The sequence below is a fragment of the Sorex araneus genome, chromosome 3 (genome assembly GCF_027595985.1).
Source record: "Sorex araneus isolate mSorAra2 chromosome 3, mSorAra2.pri, whole genome shotgun sequence".
Taxonomy (NCBI): Eukaryota; Metazoa; Chordata; class Mammalia; order Eulipotyphla; family Soricidae; genus Sorex; species Sorex araneus.
Window position 1 is genome coordinate 103,403,498 of NC_073304.1, and position 23,500 is coordinate 103,426,997.

At 39.0% G+C, this 23,500-nt stretch overlaps 2 protein-coding genes across 3 annotated transcripts in view; one reads left to right on the plus strand and one right to left on the minus strand.

The window, feature by feature from the left end:
- GLCE (glucuronic acid epimerase) overlaps positions 1–23,500 on the minus strand; it is a 94,298-nt gene that overhangs the window by 32,951 nt on the left and 37,847 nt on the right. For both annotated transcript variants that reach the window (XM_055133836.1, XM_055133837.1), the window contains exon 2: positions 18,991–19,079. The gene's annotated coding sequence lies outside the window, so the exon portion shown is untranslated. The remainder of the gene's footprint in view (positions 1–18,990; positions 19,080–23,500) is intronic.
- The window catches only part of LOC129403478 (transmembrane protein 41B), a 41,351-nt gene that overhangs the window by 8,626 nt on the left and 9,225 nt on the right, over positions 1–23,500 (plus strand). The gene's annotated exons all lie outside the window — the stretch shown is intronic.

A 23,500-nucleotide genomic window follows, 5' to 3' on the forward strand; every position in this document is an offset into this window, starting at 1 on the left:
TTGTATGAAATAATATCCCTGGGGTTCATCATGAACTTTATGCACACCCCTTTGTTCATGTTTCAGTGCTATCTATCATTTTAAAACATAGTTCTAGCCATTTCAATGGCTATTGGAGGTGGGGTTAGAGGAAGTCACTATCTTTCTGCATCACATCAGAATCCAAGAAAGCTACTGAAGTCTTAACTTTTTGTGTTATAGTCTAGAAAGAGCAAAAGAGCCCATTTTCTCAGTGGAATGTGTGATCTGTTGCAAGTATCCCAAAAATACTAAATAAGAATGTGCTTTATTCACACACTGAGATTATGCAATTTAATAGTGTGTTTATAACTACATATACTTTTTCAAACAAACCTGTGGGATTGTTAAAAAAGGTCACAAATGAATAAAACACCAAATCTTCTCTGAATGATGTATGAAGTTATTCATTTTTTTTCCCTAGGAGTTGGAGGAAAGGTGACAGGGACAGGAAATAGCATATTGTTTCATATATACTAGGTGCTCCACTTAGTAACTACCACTTACTAAAATCAAACCTAAGGAGCGCTTGTTCTTTTCAGAGGACAATTGAGGAAACTGAGTAGTGATTAACTTTCCTGAAGAAAATGAGCAAACACCCTTACTGGGACTTCTGTTGTCCCGGTTTATCGATTTGCTCGAGTGGGCGCCAGTAACGTCTCCATTGTGAGACTTATTACTGTTTTTGGCATATTGAATACATCACGAGTAGCTTGTCAGGCTCCACTGTGCGGGTGACATACTCTCGGTAGCTTGCCGGGCTCTCTGAGAGGGATGGAGGAATTGAACCCGGGTTGGCCGAGTGCAAGGCAAATGCCCTACCTGCTATGCTATGGCTCCAGTCCACTGGGACGTCAATCTAAAAGTTCTGGCTTCCAAGTATAGGCGATTTATCTTTGAACTGTGGCATACAGAATTCGGCTCTGAATCACTATTTACACTCCCCAAGCAGAAAAGGGCAGAATGATCTGCCCATTGTTTGTGCAGCTATCTCTTAAACCAGTCTCCAACTACAGTTCTGCCGGCGTGAGAAGGCCCAAGCACACTGTCCTAAACTACCTGCACGGTGTGGCAGTTTCTGAAGTGAAAATTTCTTTCTGAAAAGAGCTTCCAAATGAGTTTCCTTTCATTCTCTCTAGTACTGAAAAGCAGTCTATAAAGAACCAGGACAAGAGTGTTTTTAAAGAGCAGGGCGCAGTTCTGGAGCAGAAAAGCTGAACGCAGTGTAGCTAAAAGTGTTCTCTATAATACTGAGCTAAAAATGCTCTAGACTTGCTTCGAATCAATGTGTCAAACTAAGCATGTACCTTATAAATAAATTAGTACAAAAAGAAGCTCTAGGTTTCACTAGCTCTGTAAGATGTCTCCCCTCCTTAGGAAAACCAAGAGAAAGAACATCTAACATATAACAGGTTTACTTTGCAAAGCTCATACACAGAACTTTACAGAAAAAAACTGGCAGAACTATGCGAAGAAGTTTTAGAACATAGCTGCTGAGAGTAAAGTCTTTTTTTTTTTTTTTAATTGAGCTTGGTGGAATCCTCCACGACAGAAATGACTAAAGGGAAAAGAATAATCAAACTACTTGCTGTTAGTAATTTAAACAATTCATGAGGCAACACAGATAAAGAGTTTAGTCCATGTAGAAGATGTATGTGGAAGAAATCAATGCCCAAACTGAGTTTTGGGAAGTTCCTCCCAAACAGTGCTCAGGACGTCTCCTAACCAACTAGGCTGGGCAATTCAATCAATGCTCAGGTCTAGTGGGTGATGCTGCTTGGGCCAGAGGTGGTGCTGGGGGATGGGGTTGTTCTCCAGGGATTAATTTGGGGGCCCCCTGCCTATAAAGCATGCACCTCTAACCCCAATCTCTCTCTCCAGCCTCCAGTTAATTTTTAAATATAATAACTGCTGGGTTAGTTGCTGGCACGTAAGCAGTAGAATGCAGTTTAAGCTAATTCAGAGCAATGCAGAAAATGTAACACAGGGGAGAAAATGATTGAGAGACTGTGCTAACAGAAATCTTGCGAGAACAATCTGTCAGGCTGTTAGACTATACTGTGAATTCTATTTGCTCTTTGACAGTATTTCTTCTAATGTTTATGACACAAAGAAACATCTAATATACCAGCCTTCTGACACTGTACAATCCTCTGCAAGAAAATTCCCCTAAGGTTATTAGCATATACATCTTAGATTTCTCCTTAAACTTGCAATAGTTGAGTATTTAACACACACACACACACAAACACACACACACACACACACAAATGGGGGCGTTCATGAAAAGGGAGAAGGGGAAAAGACTAGGGGTCCTGAGTCTTTATTAATATGATTTTAATTCTCCTTACTACAGAGCGTCATATCCATCTTCAAGATACAGAAACTCTGTCTAGTGTTTGCCACTCCACTGTATCTGGCAAGGAGTCGACTGCGGCCTCCATCAACTACAATCACATATCTGAACCATGGTTTCCTCACCAGGGAAACAGAACTATTATTAATGATCGCCTAGGTACCACACAGAATGGTTGCGAGGAATAAATTACATATATATCTATAAATGTCTAACAATGTGAAATACAGTTCTTTCAAATAATTTACTAAGTTGTTCAAAATTATAGTTCATCCAAAGTCCAAATCAAAGTCCAAGTCATAATGTAGCCAAAGTTTAATAAGAAATATGGTGGGGAACTGAAACCAAATCGTACAACCAGAAGTCAGTGTTGGAGCTCTTGGTCTAATGCTTGCCACTACATCTGCATGCATTCGCTTTTATATCATTTGTCTTTCCACTGCTACAGCATGCTCATTTTAAAGATTTTTTATGAAGTACGAAGTTGGTCACAATAACTATTTACATTCAATGTTGTAACACCAATCCCACCACCATTACACCTTCCCACCACCATTATTTTTTTTTAATTTATTTATTTTTAATTAGAGAATCACCGTGAGGGTACAGTTACAGATTTATACACTATTTGTGCTTATACTTCCCTCATACAAAGTTCGGGAACCCATCCCTTCACCAGTGCCCATTCTCCACCACCCGTAAACCCAGCGTCCCTCCCACCCTCCCCAATCCCATCTCCCCCCCACCCCACCCTGCCACTGTGGCAAGGCATTCCCTTCTGTTCTCTCTCTCTAATTAGCTGTTGTGGTTTGCAATAAAGGTGTTGAGTGGCCGCTGTGCTCAGTCTCTAGCCCTCATTCAGCCCGCAACTCCCTTCCCCCACATGGCCTTCGACTACAATGTAGTTGGTGATCCCTTCTCTGAGTTGCCCTTTCCCCAGAATGTGAGGCCAGCCTCCAAGCCATGGAGTCAACCTCCTGGTACTTATTTCTACAGTTCTTGGGTGTTAGTCTCCCACTCTGTTATTCTATATACCATAGATGAGTGCAATCTTTCTATGTCTGTCTCTCTCTTTCTGACTCATTTCACTCAGCATGAAACTTTTCATGCCCATCCACTTAACTACAAAATTCTTGACCTCCTTTTTTCTAACAGCTGCATAGTATTCCATTGTATAGATGTACCAAAGTTTGCTCAACCAGTCATCCGTTCTGGGGCATTCGGGTTTTTTCCAGATTCTGGCTATTGTAAACAGTGCTGCGATGAACATACATGTGCAGATGTTGTTTCGATTGTACTTTTTTGCCTCTCTGGGATATATTCCCAGCAGTGGTATTGCTGGGTCAAATGGGAATTCAATATCTAATTTTTTGAGAGTCGTCCAAATTGTTTTCCAGAAGGGCTGAACCAGTCGGCATTCCCACCAGCAGTGAAGAAGGGTCCCTTTCTCCCCACATCCTCTCCAACAGCGGTTGCTTTTGTTCTTTTGGATGTGTGCTAGTCTCTGTGGTGTGAGGTGGTATCTCATGGTTGTTTTGATCTGCATCTCTCTGATGATTAGTGATGCAGAGCACTTTTTCATGTGCCTTTTGGCCATTCGTATTTCTTCCTTGGTAAAGTTTCTGTTCATTTCTTCGCCCCATTTTTTGATGGGGTTGGATGTTTTCTTCTTGTAGAGTTCAACCAGTGCTTTATATACCATTGATATCAACCCCTTATCTGATGGGTATTGTGTAAATATCCTTTCCCATTCTGTGGATAGTCTTTGGATTCTGGTCACTGTATCTCTTGCGGTGCAGAAGCTTTTTAGTTTAATGTAGTCCCATTTGTTGATCTCTGTTTTTACTAGATTGCTTAGTTCCGTGTCACCTTTGAAAATACCTTTATCTTCAATATCGTGGAGGGTTTCGCCGACCTTGTCTTCAATGTACCTTATGGTTTGTGGTCTAATGTTGAGGTCTTTAATCCATTTTGATCTGACTTTTGTGCATGGTGTCAGGTCAAGGTCTAAACCCATTTTTTTGCATGTGGTTGTCCAGTTGTGCCAGCACCATTTGTTAAAGAGGTTTTCCTTGCTCCACTTCACATCTCTTGCTCCCTTATCAAAGATTAGATGGTTATACATTTGGGGTTGTGTGTAGGGATATTCCACCCTGTTCCATTGGTCTACGGCTCTGCCTTTGTTCCAGTACCATGCTGTTTTAATTGTTACTGCTTTGTAGTAAAGTTTGAGGTTGGGGATGGTGATGCCTCCCATCATCTTTTTCCCAAGAATTGTTTTAGCTATCCTTGGACGTTTGTTATTCCATATGAATTTTAGGATTGATTGATCCATTTCTTTGAAGAGTGTCATGGGTATATTTATAGGGATCGCATTGAATCTGTATAATGCTTTAGGGAGTATTGCCATTTTGACAACATTGATTCTCCCTATCCACGAGCAGGGTATATGTTTCCATTTCCTCATGTCCTCTTTGATTTCATGGAGTAGCGTTTTGTAGTTTTCTTTGTAGAGGTCTTTTACTTCCTTGGTTAAGCTGATTCCGAGGTACTTGATTTTCTGGGGCACGATTGTGAATGGGATTGCTTTTTTCATGTCCCTTTCCTCTGCCTCATTGTTTGCATATATGAAGGCCATGGATTTTTGGGTATTGATTTTGTAGCCTGCAACTTTACTGTATAAGTCTATTGTTTCTAAGAGTTTCTTAGTAGAGGTTTTAGGCTTCTCTAGATATAGTATCATGTCGTCTGCGAATAGTGAGAGTTTGATTTCTTCCCTTCCTATCTGGAAGCCCTTAATCTCTTTTTCTTGTCTAATAGCTATCGCAAGTACTTCCAGTACTATATTGAAGAGGAGTGGTGAGAGTGGGCATCCTTGTCTTGTGCCTGATCTCAGAGGAAAGGCCCTTAGTTTTTCCCCGTTGAGGATAATGCTTGCCGTAGGCTTGCCACCACCATTATTTTGAACATTCCCTCCACCCCCAAAGCCTGCCCCTAAATAATTTATTTTGTATTGCTTGTTATCAATAGTCTGCTAAAAATGATCCAAAAAATTTTCTTACAAGAAAGTATGTGAAGATTGTTGTATATCACCTTGGAGCCATTAAGCCCTTATACAAGAGATTACTAACATGTTGTTACAGGTTGAGCCTGAGTGCAAATATATGTGTGTGTGTGTGTGTATTTTTTTTTGATCGAGATCAGTTGCCTCCTACTTTTATACCGCATCAAATATGTTGTGCTATTCCTGGTACATCAGTGCCATAGAGTATGAGATGTTGCTGCAGGAATTATAAAATTTCAAATAGAGTGATATAGCTAAAATTAAATTTTTTTCTGGACAGTGACTTTGGGGTCTAAAGGCATCTCTGCAGCTTGTGGCTGTCTTCCAAGATTTGTTTGTGAGTTTCTGGATCATGGCCATTAACGAGCTGATATGGCGCCAGAGGCAGCTGACAGGTGTGACTGCCAGGCTCCTGGAAGAACAGAGAGATAATGGGAGGTTGCCCATTCCGGACTCTATGTGAGCCTGGAGATTTCGGTCACAAAACCCTCATACTTTTCAGCAGATTTACTCATGGATGAGGCTTATCTGAGCGTGTGGAGCATGGCAGTGTCTGAGTTCTGGAGGTCTTCAGCTGCCAGGGCTCTGTCAGCATGCTCTTTAAAAAAAAAAAATCTATTTGGTTTTGGAGCCAAACCTGGGGGTTCCTGAGGGCTGCTCCTGACGATGCTTGGGGAGCATATCCTGGTATGAACTGATAAGTTCTGAGCACGTTGAGGTCTAAGCCCCTACCCTCCCACCACATGCACACAAAAGAGTAAGGCCCTACTAATCATCAAAATGCTCTAAAACTAAGTATGTTGTGAGTAAGGTTACAGAAGATTACTGATAATAATCTCAAACTGGAAATAACTATCCATCACTAGTTAATGGATAAATTGTCGTCCATTCACAGGATGGAATGCAACTCAGCAAAAAAGGGGATACTTCATTATCTGCAATACCACGGTTAAATCTTAAAAATATATTGCTACAGGAAAGACTACTTATTAACAAATGACGTTCTGGAAAGCAAAACTGTCTGGGTAAAAATTAGAGCAGCAACTGACTATAAGTAAGTCAGAGAGACTACCCTCTCCCCAAAAAAATACCCTTCTCAAAGTATTTGTAATTTTCATTATAAAAAAACAATAATTAATCAACAAATAGAACATGCTTTTCCACAGAATGATATATTGTAAATAAGTTATGGAAGCAATAATATGGACAAAGTAACATTTAGGCTAAGATTTCCCAGATGAAAATCCTCTAAATTAAAAAACAAAACAAAACTGAATTAACTCTGGTACTGGAGGAGCGTCCATTTACCTCCAATTTAGTATCTCACTACATATGAGTAAAGGACACAGATACTTTCTGTTGGTCTTACAATTTAAGATAAATAGGACAACATGAAAATTGCATTTGCCTAAATAAACACGTTTTGGAAAAAGGAATAAAATGTATCTCAAATAAAATTTCTTAATGTGGGGCTGGAGCGATAGCACAGCGGGTAGGGTATTTGCCTTGCACGCGGCCGACCCAGGTTTGATTCCCAGCATCCCGTATGGTCCCCTGAGCACCGCCAGGAGTAATTCCTGAGTGTAGAGCCAGGAGTAACCCCTGCGCATCGCCAGGTGCAACCCGAAAAGAAAAAAAAAAAAAGAAAAAGAAAAAAATTCTTAATGTATAAAGGTACATTTTCAATGCATTTCTATACATTTTTAGAAGGACTGAGATACATTTTCACTGATATTTCTATGAACAGTCTCCAAAAGTTGAATATGCCTAACCTGAAAACAATATACGTTTTTTAAGACCACCCAAGCAGTGCCTACTGGGCCGGAGCCATTCCCAGTGACGTCCAGCCTGGCTGTGGGGGCCCTGTACTCTGTGTTACTCTGTGTTCAAACCCTGTACAGTGGTGCTGCATAGGTCCAGCGGTGCCAGGAGCCTCCAGGATACCCCGGTGGTGCTCAGTGCTGGCAGAGCTGGGCAGAAAGGTTACGCAGTGCTGGACCACATTAAGTCTAGCACATGTGCCTTTGAACTACCTCGTTGGTCCCATGAATGTACTATTCTTAATGAACTCCTTAAAATTATTCATCAAATTCACCTGCATCTGTGTGCTATTAGGGATCAACCCTGAAACCACAAGGCAAGGCCGGTAGGCCAGAGCTACATTCCTGCCCTTGACCCATCAATTTCTAGGTTAGCATCTTCCTTCAGCCTTTCCAGGGACTGAGAAGCTGCCTACATCACCAGCTACAAATAGTCTATAATCTTCGTATCAAAGAAAGGCTTTATGTTTGTTTTTGTGCCACCCCCCCTCCCCGTGCTCGGGGCTTACTCCTGGCTCTCTGCTCAGGGGACCACACGGGGTGCCAGGGGAATGAACCCAGGTTGGCTCTGTGGCTGTAGTATCGCTCGAGCCCCAAATAAGGTACTTTCTGACATTGTTATTATTATTATTATTATTATTTTTATCTTGGGACCACACCCAAAGTGTGATGCTCTTGGCTCTGCACTCAGGAATCACTCCTGGTGGGATTCAGGAGATCATACGAGATCACACGGATGCCAGGGATCAAATCTGGGTTGGGGATCGATTCCCCTGTGGCTTGCAAGACAAACAAGCTATCACCGTACTATGTCCCAGGCTCCATATTGTTGTAAATGTTTCCCTCACTTGTATATTCTGCCTTATTCCTTAGAGTCTGCTGCTCCTTACAGTCAGTGTTTCTCCTCAAACACTGCATGCTCCGCCCACAGCAATACTCTTACATGTAACTTCCTGGCAATGTAAAGCTTGGCACTCTCCAAGGGTGAATCTCCTACAGACCCTGCTGCTGCAGTCTCCCTTAAGGGGAGAAGTCCTGCATGAATGATCCTCTACTCCTTCCTCCTTCGAAAATGCCTAGAACAATATTGGTTTTGTTTTCTTCCTATATAATGATCTCATTGTTCTTAGAATATATTTGAATAAATTCCTATGAATATAATTCACACCTCAATTCCACTTTGCCACCATAAACACTGATTTTTTTTTCCCCCCTGTCAGAGGAAGTAGCTAGTTTGGGAAATGTAAAGGATCCCAGCTGTGTGAACAATGAAACATTTAGAAAGCAATGCAGCAATTAAAAAAAAATTAACTTGAATTTTTAAGACAACTTGCAATTTTTAAGACAATTTGCAAGGACAGCCCAGCAATTTCTGTTTCCGTGACAAATAAATCTAGAAGGAAGGAAAGAAAGGGGGTGCCTAAATGTGTACGTCACACATATTTGGCCAACTATTTGCCTTTTCAGAAAAAAAAAATTCAGCCCCTCACCCTGATCCCCTAATAGCATCCAAGGATGCTACTCGATGGCTACAGTACCCGCTGGAAGGGGAGGGGATGGTGATATTCCACTCTGGGAAACACTGGTGCATGCACACCCCCCCCCCCACATACTCTCACACACACTTTATGTAGCTGCACCAGTCTCATTGTACCAAGTGAAAAATCAAGATCTTTTTCCTTAAAAAACCTCTTTTTCCTTTTCAATATACCATTACATTACGTAGCTCATCTAAGAAAGAATCTGTTGTCAAAATGTGTCACTGATATTAGAGCAAGGATGGGAAACCTTTTCCCTGTCAAGGAACATTTGGATATTTGTAACATCATTACAACACAGAAAGAAAGGCTGCTGGCAGCTGACCAATCTGTTTCCTCACGGACCAGGATCGGACCCCATGATTTTTTGGGCTGGACTATCCACTAGGTTTAAGAAGACGAATATTTTCCTACCAGAATGATACAACTGACTTACCAACATACTACATAAAGTGGTCCTATAGTTTAAATAATCCAAATTATTATTTTCCTGCCAACAAAATAGGATCTTTTAGGGGCTGGAGCGATGATAGCACAGAGGGTTAGGCATTTGCCTTGCCTGTGGCCAATCCGGGTTCAATTCCAAGAATCCTATATGGTCCCCTGAGTACCGCTAGAGGTAATTCCTGAGTGCAGAGCCAGGAGTGACACCTGTGCATCACTGGGTATGACCCAAAAAGGAAAAAAAAAAAAAAGGATCTTTCAGGTCATCGCCTGTTTTAATTTATCTAAAGACATATATAAAAGCTGGAAACACCTTAAAACCTTTTTTAGACACATACTTTTAGGTATATAATTTCAATATATGAAGATACAAAAAATATGCTATATTTTTTGCATCTAAGTTTAGACTCCCCTGAATTCTATACAGAGATCCCCGGTGCAAACCAAGGATCTTAGCTGTCACTAAATTAGCAATTTAACTTTTAGGCTGTGCTAGATTGGAATTGGTTTATGTACAAAATGTATTCCTTAGTACCAATGAACATCAGAACTGTGTAAGGAGCTTGAAAATCATCCACTCCCTCAGGAAACCTCAGCCGTGAAGACCTGCAGAAGGTCTATTATTAGCACAAGGAGCAGCTGTAACCTGAAGGTGATGTGTTCTCCACTCCAGGATCACACTGCCAGTGGCCTCTGCCAGACACAGCCTTGAGGCAACTGTTGATTATTCAGGAACTGAAGGATCAGGAACCTTGGCTGTGCCCTCTATTAAGCTCTTCAACAAGCTTTCCTTAGCAAGGATAGGTATGTTTTTCATCAGTTTACCTGATCCAAAGTTATTGGATATCAACCCTAAGTGCTTTAGGCTTTATCAGTGAATTGCCCCTTTCCTCCTCCCAGAGAAGCTTACCAAGCCCTTGCTAAAATCCTTAATTTAGTCAAAATCTATCTTCAACCTCCCCTTTGTGTTGGATATTAACCCTAAATGCTTTAGGCTTTATCAGTGTATTGTCTCCTTTCTTCCTCTTAGAGGAATTAATATTGCCCTTGCTAGCATCCCTAGCTTAAAGTTTATTTGTAATCTTTCCCTTGTATTTTACCTCTCATTGTCACAGTCCCCCATGTCAATCTTGATTGCTTGTAAAACAAAACTTTCTGGTAATTCTGAACTTGTATTGATACTGCTTTGTATTTGAAGTGCTGTATATTTGTACTTGCTTTTCTGCTTCCCCTATAGCCTTTTTATATGTTACCATAGAGCAATGTTCTTTGGTTAAACACAGAAAGACCATTAATGCTATTCTCCTAATAAATGGGAGTTGATTGACTCTGAAATATATCTGCTCCTGGGCATAATTATTTGATCATAACTACTTGACTCAGGCTTCAGTTTCTGTAGTTCCTGACACCCCAAAGGGGAGGTCCCGCTGTGGGACTGGGATGGACCTGGAGAAGTGGCAAAACTACCTGGCAGCAAAATGGGACATTCTACAAAGCATATATGCATGGTTTTCATGCAAACTGTCACAACTTTAGAGACAGGACCCCCCTGGGGAAGGACTAGCTGAACCGGCCTGAGGACTTAGTCTGGGATTTACGGTAAAAGCCTTGCTTGCACTCAGAGCCCAGATAAACTGTTTAAAGCCTTGTTTGCTCTCAGCCCAGAGAACTAAGTGTTGGAATCTTTGTCTCTTACTGTGTTTATCCAAACAACTGCAAGTATCCATAACTTATACAATTAGAGGGAAACATAAAAGCAATGCAGTTGTCCCTGGGAGACAGTGTGTCTCCTTGAGTTGATCTCCCTAAAAGAATTTCCTCTGCCAAATGTTTATCTATGTAAATGACCAATCACACCTGTGCTTACCTCAACCTCCCTTCAGATGTTCTATAAGTATGCTAAAACTCTGCATTAGACAGGCCATTTGCACCATCTGACTGTGGTACCCGGTATCCACACCCCCCCTCTCTCTGTGTCTCTGTTGGGGGGGCCTGGGGAGGCAGAACGCACACAGGTGTGCAGCAGCAGCCACTCATCATTTCTTTTTTTGTGATTAAACACAAAGTATATGCTCTGAAGATGGTATTACATCTAGGACAGAAGGAAAGCTGAAAAGTCAATTCTTAATAAGTTCCACCGATATTATTATGTCACTGTTTTACAACTTAGTCTCATATTTTTCTGGTAGTTGACTTTACAGGAAAAAGTGTTAATTACTAAACGATTTCACAAAATGTTGCTCTTCTCTAGAACACATTTAAAAGTAAGCATCACTTGAGAAATAAAACCTCCCATGGAAATGTCTATTTTTCTGTCTCTTCTTATTCTACAGATTTTGACTAACTCTCCAAATAGGGTTTTTATTAAACATTTTATCATCAAATATATATAGTCTGATTTTCACAGAGAATGTAATTGTGACCAATATCTATGTCAAGAAATATGCTACAAGAACACAAGGTGTTTTAACATTCAGAACTCAAATTCACAGGAAAGCAGAGAGAAATCACATCCCCTATGAAGGTTTTCTCAAATAGATATAACTGATAAAATTTATCCAGTTAGGGTTTAATAAAATGTGTACAACAAACTCTTGCTACAACAGAATTTCCTTTGCCAATTACACAGATCTTCCTCTCAAAAGCCCTTCATCCAAAAAACTGCTCTACTAACACTAAATTCAATGGACCCACTTTGCCTGTTTTTGGTTTTGTCTTAAGTAGGGGACACTTTCCTGTAGCGTTCAACTCCGTATCAGCTTGGTTCTGTATTCAGAAGTGAATCCAAGAGGTACTCAGAGGTCCATATGTGGTGCTGGGGATCAAACTGAGGCTGCTGCATTTCAAAACAAGGCGCCTTAACCCTTATGCTATCTCTCTGGTCCCAGTTATTTAAAAAAAAAAAATCTTAGGGCTGGAGAAAGAGTACAGTGTGTAAGGCACTTGCCTTGCATGTAGTTGACCGGAGTTCGATCCCCAGCATCCCACATGGTTCCCAGAGCACTGCCAGGAATGAATCCTGATGCAGAGCCAGAAGTAAGCCCAGAGAACTACTAGGTGGGACTCCTTCCCTCAAAAAAAAAAAAAAAAAAAACAAAAAAACCAACCACCACCCCAAACAACAAAAAAGATATTATGTAAATAAGTTAGTAACTAGCTATTACATAAGAATATTAACTATTTTAATGCTGTTTTACAATAAATTCTATTGACAAAGTTTAAGAGGCTACATTTTTAAAGTAACCATCATTGCTTCAGATATTCCATCTTTTATATGTGTACACTTGTAAGACGGAGTTTATATGTACCAGGAAGCTTATGAAATCTTCATTTAGTGAATGCTAAATATTGAACTCAGAGCTCCATACATTTTTCATAACACAAGTGCTCAACTACTGAATTTATATCTCATTCAACACCTACTTATCTTAATAAGGGAGTTAGAATTCTGTCAAGTTGAGAACATAGCAGTGCACAGAATTCACCAAAATCATGTCCTATTACTCATGAAACAAAATTCCAAGTTTTCATAGTTTTGAACAAAAGTTGTGTCCAAAAATTGTACAACTCACCTAAAGATATGCAGTTCAGTTACATAATCATAATGTCACAATCATGAAAATCTAATCATTGTATTTAATAATGAAGAAGATATAGGAGTGTTTAAAAAGAAAGCCTGACAAAGCTAAGGTCTCCAGTCCAATAAAAATATGAAACTAACTTCACACATATAGAAAATGGAATCCACATAGTAAAGTAGAAAGTCTTTTATTTTTTATTTTTTTTAAATGTAGGAGTACTGCTATCTATTCAGTCATTGATTAAGCTGACTGAAGTGGGCATGAACTCCATATTACTTTTTAAAAAATATTTTTTAATTGAATATCCGTGAGATAAACCATTACAAAGCTGCTCATAATTGGGTTTCAGTCATACAATAATCCAGCACCCAGTGTACATTTCCACCACCAATGTCCCTGTTTCCCCACCACCATCCCACAACACCCCACCCCCCACCCACTTTCCTTCTTGTCTCTCTCCTTTTCCTTTTCTGCATTATGGTTTGCAATACACGTACTAAGAGGTCATGGTGTTTGTGCAGGGCACTCAGTACTGTTATCGGGATAGTAAGGCTGGAGTAGCTTTTCAACTGGGTGGCCGCTTCGGGGTGTGGATGTGTCTGCTAAAGCTTCTGGAAGTGCAGGTTGGTGGGGAGAGGCAGCCCATTTGGACCCTGTGAAAGCCTGGAGATTTCAGACACAAAACCCCCATATCTGAATTTTCAGCATTATGTCTTACTGTGGCCCGTCCTTTGACGGTGAAGCCAGGCCAAGGGTACAGCAGTGACTTTGCATGGTGGGAGCAGGTGACTGCTGGGGAATCTGCGTGGGCCGGCACCAAGCAGAGAGTCTTTGAACTATTTCTCTGGATTTGAATCCTGGTTCTCTCCCTGATAAATATAAATTAAGCTATTAAACTTGTTTACATCTCAGTAAACCACAGGTTTACTGAATAACTACTTCATATGGTAGGAATAAAATTACTGAATTATTGTATATGACTTTAGATTAATACCAGGCACATAAGAATTCCATAAACAAATGTAAAAAAGGTGTTAGAATCTCTGATTAAAAATGTTAAGTCAAAAAAATTTAAAAAAGAAAAAAAAATAAGTAAAAAAACTATAAGTCAAAGTTTTAAAGGTAAAGATATTTCACAGAAAGTTGTGCACACAGTGTCTATCCAATTTTCAAAATCTTCATAACTCCACAAGAGCATTACTTCTCATACTTGATGATACAATCAACAAGTGCTTAGTGAATACCCATAAGGTACTGGAGTAGATAAGACGTATGACAGCTGTCCCTGAGATCGTAGAATCCCAAAAAATTGTTTAGAACAGACCATAGAGCTATAAATATAAAACTGTATGTCAGAATGTAAACCATGGCTAAGACAACAGACAATTCCAAAAAAGCAGGAGCAAGGATACTGGCACTTACAGGCATTACCAGAATAAAGGGCTTATTCTTCATTAATCAAAAGTCTTACCTCCTTCCAGCAAATTAAAAAAAAAAATTCAAAAAAGTAGAACACCTTAACAATATTTAGCTAATGTCTTTTATCTCTATATGGCAAAACTGCATTTTAAAATTCACATTTGCTGTATTACTATACATACACACAGTAATATAAGCTCTTAAATTCACCAGTGTAAATGTGTTGGATCGTCCATTCTAAAAATAAAAACCAAAAAACCAAACAGGAAAAAAACAACAACGACAGGAATTCCCCATTTATTAAAAACCAGAAAAGCAGACCAAGTATACCAAGTAAACCCAGCACGCTACGTTTACTGCTGACATATTCCTGGCATCAGAATTACAGAACTGGAAATAATCTTACAAATCAGCCTATTTTATTCCAAAAATAAATAAATAAAAAGCAAGAAAGAAATTTAAGACCCAGAGAGGTTTAATGACTTGCCAAAAGTCACACCATTAATAACAGTTGCAAAATGTCACAAGGTAATATTTCCCATCTCAATTTACTTCCTTTATTAATAGGCCAGTGAAACGAAGATAAATACATTGAGGCAAAGTTCTGTATCTTTCCATTTAACACTGTAACATTTGCCCTAGAACATATAAAAGAAATACTGAATTATTGAATTTTTTCTTTAAAAATGCCAATTAACATTTAGCACTTTTTAAACAAGAAGCATACAGTTTCATTGCATATATGAAAACCACACCCAATTTTATCATACTTTAAATATTTTTATGTTTATCAAAAGGTTTTATATTACAAAAACACTAAGTAATTATTTTGTAGGTAAATTTATACCAATACAAATATATCAATGTATACAAAGACCACATGTAGAATAAAAGTATTAAGAAAAACTCTTAACTGACAATTCTATAATCATTAATTTGGACAGTATAAGATTACCACAGGGTAAAATACTATTAAGATAAAGATGGCTTAGTCACTGTGTAAATGGAATTTATTGATGCACCATAAAATGAGCTTATTGACAAAACAGTTTAAGGCATTATTTGCAGCTATACAACAATTTGTTTTGAAAAAATTACGCTAAGCACAATTTCTGAGAGTTAAATTAGACTATTAAAAAGTTGCTGCATGTAATCTTTAGATTATTACCACTAACAATATATATTATTTCTGATGATTTTCTTTTCAAGAAAGAGATTAAAGATTAAAAATATAACTAGAGAATATTTTTGAGACTTCAACCAATGAATCAGCAATATATTAAAGTAATTTTAAATTGTCTAAATTCTCATGTAAAGTAGTTCAAGTTTAAACATAATAATGTATAATCCATTTTACATAACATTATGTGACTAGTTATAATATATAAGTGTGTGCATCTGCTGTCAGACATCTCAAAAAATTACATGCTTATTTGCTCCTTTGATGATCTAACAAAAATATCTCACAAAAACTCCAAAATTTCTTTTTCTCATGTGATACTGGTGAATACAAAATTATACTTCAGCACTAATAGAACTTACCCTATTTTATTTTGTCTTACATGCTTGTCACAGGTATAATTTGAGTAAAAATTATTTTATCTAAGTAATATGATGAATATTTTAAAAAAATTTTTTAGAAAACTTTTATTGAATCACCATGAGACAGTTACAAGCTTTCATGTTTGGGCTACAATCACACAATGATCAAACACCCATCCCTCCACCAGAGCACACTCCCCACCACCAATATCCCCAGTATACCCTCCCCTCTTTCCCACCCTCTCCCTGCCTCCACGGCAGACAATATTCCCCATTCTCTCACTACTTTTGAGCATTATGGTTTGCAACACAGACACTGAGAGGCCATCATGTTTGGTCCATTATCTACTTTTGGCACACAACTCCCATCCTGACTGATTCCTCCAGCCATCATTTTCTTAGTGATCCCTTCTTATGAGTAAATTTTTATAAAGCAATTTCATTTCAGGCAACAATAAGTTACCCAACACTCAACTACATCTAAGCAAACTATCAGTTATCTAATTCTATTTCCATCCTCTGGTAACAGGTACAAAAAATAAGCTCATGTGTAGAAAAGTGTAGAAAAGTAAAATACTAAGAGATGATGCGACTAGTTCAATCAAAACTTTACTGAACATCCTGACCAAACATGATGACCTCTCAGTACCTGTATTATAAAACATAATGCACAAAATGAGAGAGCGAGAAAGAAGAAAATGCTGCCCTAGAGGCAGGCCGGTGGTGGGGTGAGGTGCTGAGGGACTGTGGGAGGGAAAGTGAGGACTCTGGTGGTGGTAGATGTACACTGGTTGAGTGATGGGTGTTGGACCACTGGATGACTGAACAGCTTTGTAATGGTCTATGTCAAGGAAATTCAATTAAAAAATTAAAAAATATACAAACCAAACACAAATATATACAGAAAAGGCTTCTATTCACCACGTTGATAACAACAGGCAAAAATCAAGAGAAATAAAAGGACCTCACAAACAGAGAAGATATGTCAACAACATGAGTAACTGGAAAAGACAAACTGAAACTAAAGATACCACTACCCATACATTACAACAGCTGGAGACAAAAACACCCAATACCTATGTGCCAATAAGAATGCATGGTGGGAGGAATACGGAATTGTATAGTCACTTAAGGAAAAATTTGCCAGGTTTTAATAAAGTGTACAATTTATGATAAGGTCCATATTGCACTTCTATTTACCCAAGTGAAACAAAGCAAAGACACCAAAACTATATGTCAGTATTTGTCATAGTTTTATTCACAATTGCCTCAAACTGCAAACAATCCAGTAGCCCTTTAACAGGTCAGTGAATAAACAAACTGAGGCAATACAGTGGACAATTACTTGGCCAAAGAAGCAAGTTTCAAGACGCTACATATTACAGAATTCATTTATATGAAGCCGTGAAAAAGGCTAGCTAAAGGATGGCACACACACCGCTGGCTTCTAGAATTTGGGGGTGAAAAGAAGAGACGCCCAAGCGAATACTGGGGGTAGGGGGGCCAGGGTGGGCGCGCGTGCGTGCGTGCGTGCGTGTGTGTGATAGAATTGCTGTTGGTAGATAACGTAACTTGATGAATTTCAAGCAGAGTGTATTTTTGTTTCAGTGATGTTTCTTTGGCCGTACAGAAGCTTATTCCTTTGATCTAATCCCATTTGTTTATTTTTGCTTTTGTGTTCCTTGCCAATGGAGTTAGATTCCCAAAAGACCCCACTCAACCAAAGCCACGGAGAGGTCTCCCCACGTTTATCTTCTGTGTATTTTATGGACTGGATTCTAATATATCAGTTTTAAATCCATTTTAACTTCTAAAATTTAGAGTAGAACAATTACTCAAATATATTATAAAATAATAAAACATTATTACTAGTAAAAAATAGTGGTTCGATTTCATTCTTTTGCATTTTACTCCAGTGTTACCAATACCTTTTGTTGAAGAGACTCCCTTTTTTTAACCATTTTCTGTTCTTGACCCTTTTGCCATAAGTTATATATGATATAAGAGGGTTTATTTCTGAGCTTTTAATCCTAGATTCAAATTTTAATTTCATTTTCTACCTTACATTTTTTAAACACTCAAATTTTAGGAATCACAAATATGCATGAGAAATTCAACATACACTTCAAAAGGAAAGATAGTTCCAACTTAAACCAGTATACAGTTTTATATCAGAACGTTTTCATTTAAAATTTCATTTACTCTAAACTACTTATGTGACTAGAACAGATATTAAACAATCATTACTCTCCAACTAGTTCTACTTAAATTTTCTAGGAAAGACAGACAAAATATAATTAAGTACTTTGTGTGAAGTTTTTTGAGCCCAACTTTTGAAAATCTAAGCACAATAAAGACATGCTTAGAATTGGCATTTAACTACTGACAACGTTAAGTCTTTATCTTTACAATCAACTACTTCAGAAAAGGAAATCTCGGGGCGGAGCGATAGCACAGCGGGTAGGGCATTTGCCTTGCAAGCGGCCAACCTGGGTTCGATCCCCGGCATCCCATATGGTCCCCCAAGCACCGCCAGGAGTAATTCCTGAGTGCAAAGACAGGAGTAACCCCTGAGCATTGCTGGGTGTGACCCAAAAAGCAAAAAAAAAAAAAAAAGGAAATCTCTCTTTAAGGCAGAGTACTGATCATTAGGAGTAGGAACACTCACATCCATGCATGCTCAAATCTCACTTTTTCTACCACATGATATTTACAACTACAATTGTTTATCACTCCACGGGTTCTAATTACAGAGCACACAGTAAGACATCTTGATTGTTTGCTAGTCAAATGGTCATTGACGTTTTCTTAAAGAGCCAGATTTCAGACTCACAGGTCATAAAAACACTGTTGGAACCAATCCTTTCTATTACTGTAGTGCTCAGGCTGCCATGTATGGCCGTGTCTCAATAAACCTTTATTCACGGACTGGATGACCAGTCTGTGGGCCACACTTTCTAACTCCTTGTTTAGGCAAACACTTCTGATTACTAACAATGCCTTTAGTAAGCAAATCACATGTCACAGAATGGCTAGATGCTGTTACCTGGGATAGGGACATGAAAATACTACCATGAAATAATTTTCTGACCTCAGTATCTCAGGTAGACTAAAAAATATAAGTGTGTTAGCAAAGCATTCATTAAAATAAAAATTACGGGGATACACAAGAAAAGTCTGACTATATTTTATTATTAAATAGTCTTACCTTAAGCAAATGAAAGAATCTAAAATCTAGTACATGTCTGATTTCAAATTCAAAATGTTTGACCAAGCCTTCAGTTTCTTGTCAAACTCCTAGGAAACAAAATGAAACAACTTTTAAGTCAGGTTCCCAGTTTTGGATCAAACAGAATAATTACATCCCAACCTACCTTTGAGTAACCTGGCCACCAGACCCTCATGCAATACATGAAAACAGTTCTTTAAAGACCCTGAAAGTGGACACTAATGAGTAGGTTGGGTAACAGAATCTGAAGTACCACACTAAAGAAGCATTTTGTTTCTCACCAGGAATAAAATATTAATACACAAAGCAACGTACATGAATTTTACACATTCTACCTAAAGACCAAAAAAACCCTACAAAACTAAAATGGCAGAGTGGCTGTCAGAGTTTATAGGTACTGGAGGAATGTTACAGCTACAAAAGGATAGCAGAACAGAATTTTATAAAATAACTGAACTGTCTAAATACATGAAGATCACTACCTGATATCTACATATATTAACATTCATCAATGCATATGTTACTAAATGCTCATTTAAAAATCCTGATATTAAAAAAAAAACATTATGTCATTAAAGTTTATTCAAGAACATTTACCTAAGATTTTATAGTGTGTGAAAATAATTTTGTTTACTTGACTACTTCAAGATGGAGCAAGTCTCTGGGGGCCAGAGATCTAGACCTAGTGGGTAAGGCACTTGCCTTGCATGCAGTGGATCTGGCGTTCAATCGCAGGCACAACATACTGGTCCCTTAAGCCCTACCAGGAGTAATCAAGCAGCCCTGGGAGAAGCTCTGAGCACCACCATGTGTGGCGCCAAAACCAAAATAAATAAATAAAATAGAGTAAGTGGTAACTTTCTCAACTCACTCCTGACAAGCAAAGTCACTATGGAACTAACTAGCAACCTTGTGTCAGTTCCTCTGGCAGTTCACCACTTGCAAAGAGGTCGCACCCACTAACCATCACAACCCCACACCAGCATAATGACATGGAAAAGAATTGTCTTTTTTTTTTTTTTAAAGAAAAATGATTAAAATAGAATTCTAAGGAAGGGAAGAAAGGTGCAATTTATTCTACTTCAACTGCAGAGAATATTCTGAAAAGTAAAAATACAACATACTCATTTGTTTCTACTTAATTACTGGGAAAAATCGCCCCACTTGAATAAGAAGAATGAGCTAAAGCAAAGATATATCAGATAATATTCCACAATTATACATGACACAAAACAGTTAAGTACATAGTCTACAGAAGTATAATTTTTAGTAATTAAGTTATATTAATTTTATAGTTAAAATTTTAAGTACAAAGGTACTACTTCTCTTTAACATCTTTTTCAAATCTTTTCAATTCCCAAGTAATTTCAGATTTTATTTTTTATTGAGCCCTTTAGAGTATGAACTGTAGGATAGTAATAAAAGGAGATTTCGGGGCTCTCTACTTTTGTCACAGGTCTGAGAGAACCTGGTCCCTCCATGACATAAATCTCTTTCTTGTTCTTTGTCTCAGCGCCTCCTACTGAATGAACATTCATGCAACATCTGGTGCCCAACAAGTGGGCCGGAAGGTAAGGACCCGTGCAGAAGAAACCGAGAGGGAAAACGTTGTACCGAGCTTGCATCACCTCTCGACAGACTGGAAAAAGAAACAGCGATGGGCAATGGGCAATTTTGTAATGTCGCAGAGGAAGGTTTATATTATCTTGGACTGACAAAAGCAGCTGATCTGCCTGTGAAGGAACAAGTAGTATGATGCCTTCTTGAGAGGATACAAAAGTACTGTTACTGGTTTGATATAAATAAAGATCAGTTCAATTTAGAACTGTGAAAAAGAGTAGGAAAGGAACTGCATCATGCCCATCAGAAAGGGGACTTCATAATGGGGCTCGTAAGTGTAATCGTGTAACCACCCTCCCCCCCATTCTTTTCCAGTCCTGATTCCTCTTCCAATTGGAAGAGGCTCCTCAGCATGAGCCAGTCCTTTGTTCTCAGAGAGGATGGTGATTGTCTTTGTACTTTGGTCACTGTTTCTCTTGAGGTGCAGAAGCCTCTTAGTTTGAGATAGTCTCATTCATTTATCTCTGTTTTCACTTGCTTGGCCAGTGGTGTGTCAGCTTTGAAGATACCTTTGGCTTCAATGTCTGGAAGGGTTTTGCCGACCTTGTCTTCAATGTACCTTAGGGATTCTGGTCTGATGTTGAGGTCCTTAATCCATTTTGATCTGACTTTTGTACATGGTGATAGGTGGAGGTCTAAGCCCATCTTTTTGCATGTAGCTGTCCAGTTTTGCCAGCACAATTTGTTAAACATGCTTTCCTTGCTCCACTTTGCCTTTTTTGCTCCCTTATCAAAGACTAGATGGTCATATATTTGGGGGGATGTGTCAGAGTATTCAACCCTGTTCCATTGGTCTGCGGCTCTGCCTTTGTTCCAGTACCAAGCTGTTTTAATGACTACCGCTTTGTAGTAGAGTTGGAAGTTGGGGAGGTTGATTCCTCCCATTTTCTTTTTCCCAAGAATTGCTTTAGCTATTCGTGGGGGCTTATTGTTCCATATGAATTTCAGGAGCGCTTGCTCCATTTCTTTGAAGAATGACAAGGGTATCCCTATAGGGATCGCATTGAATTTGTACAATGCTTTGGGGAGAATTGCCATTTTGACAATATTAATTCTTCCAATTCATGAGCAGGGGATATTTTTCCATTTCCTCATGTCTTCTTTTATTTCCTGAAGTAGCGTTTTGTCCGATAAAGGGTTGATAACAAGGATATACAATGCACTGGTTGAACTCCACAAGAAGAAAACTGCCAACCCGATCAAAAAATGGGGTGATGAAATGAACAGAAGCTTTCCTAAAGAAGAAATCCGAATGGCTCAGAGGCACATGAGAAAATGTTCCACATCACTAATCATCAGGGAAATGCAGATCAAAACAACCATGAGATATCATCTCACACCACAGAGACTGGCCCACATCCCAAAAAACAAAAGCAACTGGTGTTGGCGTGGATGCGGGGAGAAAGGGACTCTTCTTCACTGCTGGTGGGAATGCCGACTGGTTCAGCCCTTTTGGAAAACAATATGGACGATTCTCAAACAATTAGAAATTGAGCTTCCATTTGACCCAGCAATACCACTCCTGGGAATATATCCCGGAGAGGCAAAAAGGTATAGTAGAGATGGCATATGTATTTCTATGTTCATTGCAGCACTGTTTACAATAGCCAGAATCTGGAAAAAACCAGAGTGCCCCAAAACAGATGACTGGTTAAAGAAACTCTGGTACATCTACACAATGGAATACTATGTAGCTGTCAGAAAACATGAAGTCATGAAATTTGCATATAAATGGATCAACATGGAAAGTATCATGTTGAGTGAAATGAGTCAGAAAGAAAGAGACAGACATAGAAAGATTGCACTCATATGTGGAATATAATGTAACTGAGAAGTACAAGTTGGCAACGATGCAACTTCTGGCAGATATCTCTCTGGACTTAGTTACTAAAGTACTAAATTACAGAAACCCAAAACTGAGAGGCCGCTAAGTGTGGTCACTCGACCTCATACCTCTTTATCCTCAGCAATGGAAAACAAATTATCTAATGCTTCCTTTTCAGCAGGTCTGACTTTAGGGGAGAGACTCTCCAAACAATAATAGTGAGTTTTGTTGAAATATTGTATGCAATCAAAGTGAAAGTAAAGTGAAATTTATTAGTTACACAGGTGGGGGGGGGCTTAGGGCGGGGGGGCTAGGGGCGTGGGGGGATTAGGGGTGTGAGGGGGTGGGGTGGAGCTATACTGGGATTCTTGGTGGTGGAATATGAACACTGGTGAAGGGATGGGTATTCGAGCATTGTATAACTGAGATTTAAACCTGAAAACTTTGTAACTTTCCACATGGTGACTCAATGAAAAATTTAAAAAATAAAAAAATAAAATAAAAAAAAAAGAGAGGATGGTGAATGTGAATGCAAAATGCACGGCCTGCTGGAGGGTAGCTGGTCAGGGACTGTGGGAGACGTCCCCACTGCCCCTGGGACACCCCGCAAACAGGGAACTGTTTCGTAGGACATCCTGGCCTGGCAGGAGTTAGCTGAACTCCTAGTTTTTAACCGGCCTAGTTAAGAACAAAAGCTTTTGTGAAACAGAGCAGAGATAAATTAGTTCTGGTATTTTCTTACATTGCTATTTAAAATTTTAGTGAGTGCCAATGGCTTTGTGTGTGTGTATGTGTGTGTTTGTCTGAAACCATAACAATATAAAATTGTTAAAGTATACAGGTCTGGTGGCTGGAGCGAGAGCACAGTGGGTAGGGCGTTTGCTTTGCACACAGCCGACCCAGGTTCGATTCCTCTGCCCCTCTTGGAGAGCCGCAAGCTTCTGAGAGTATCTCGCCCGCACAGCAGAGTTTGGCAAGCTACCCGTGGAGTTTTCGATATGCCAAAAACAGTAGCAACAAGCCTCACATTGGAGACGTTACTGG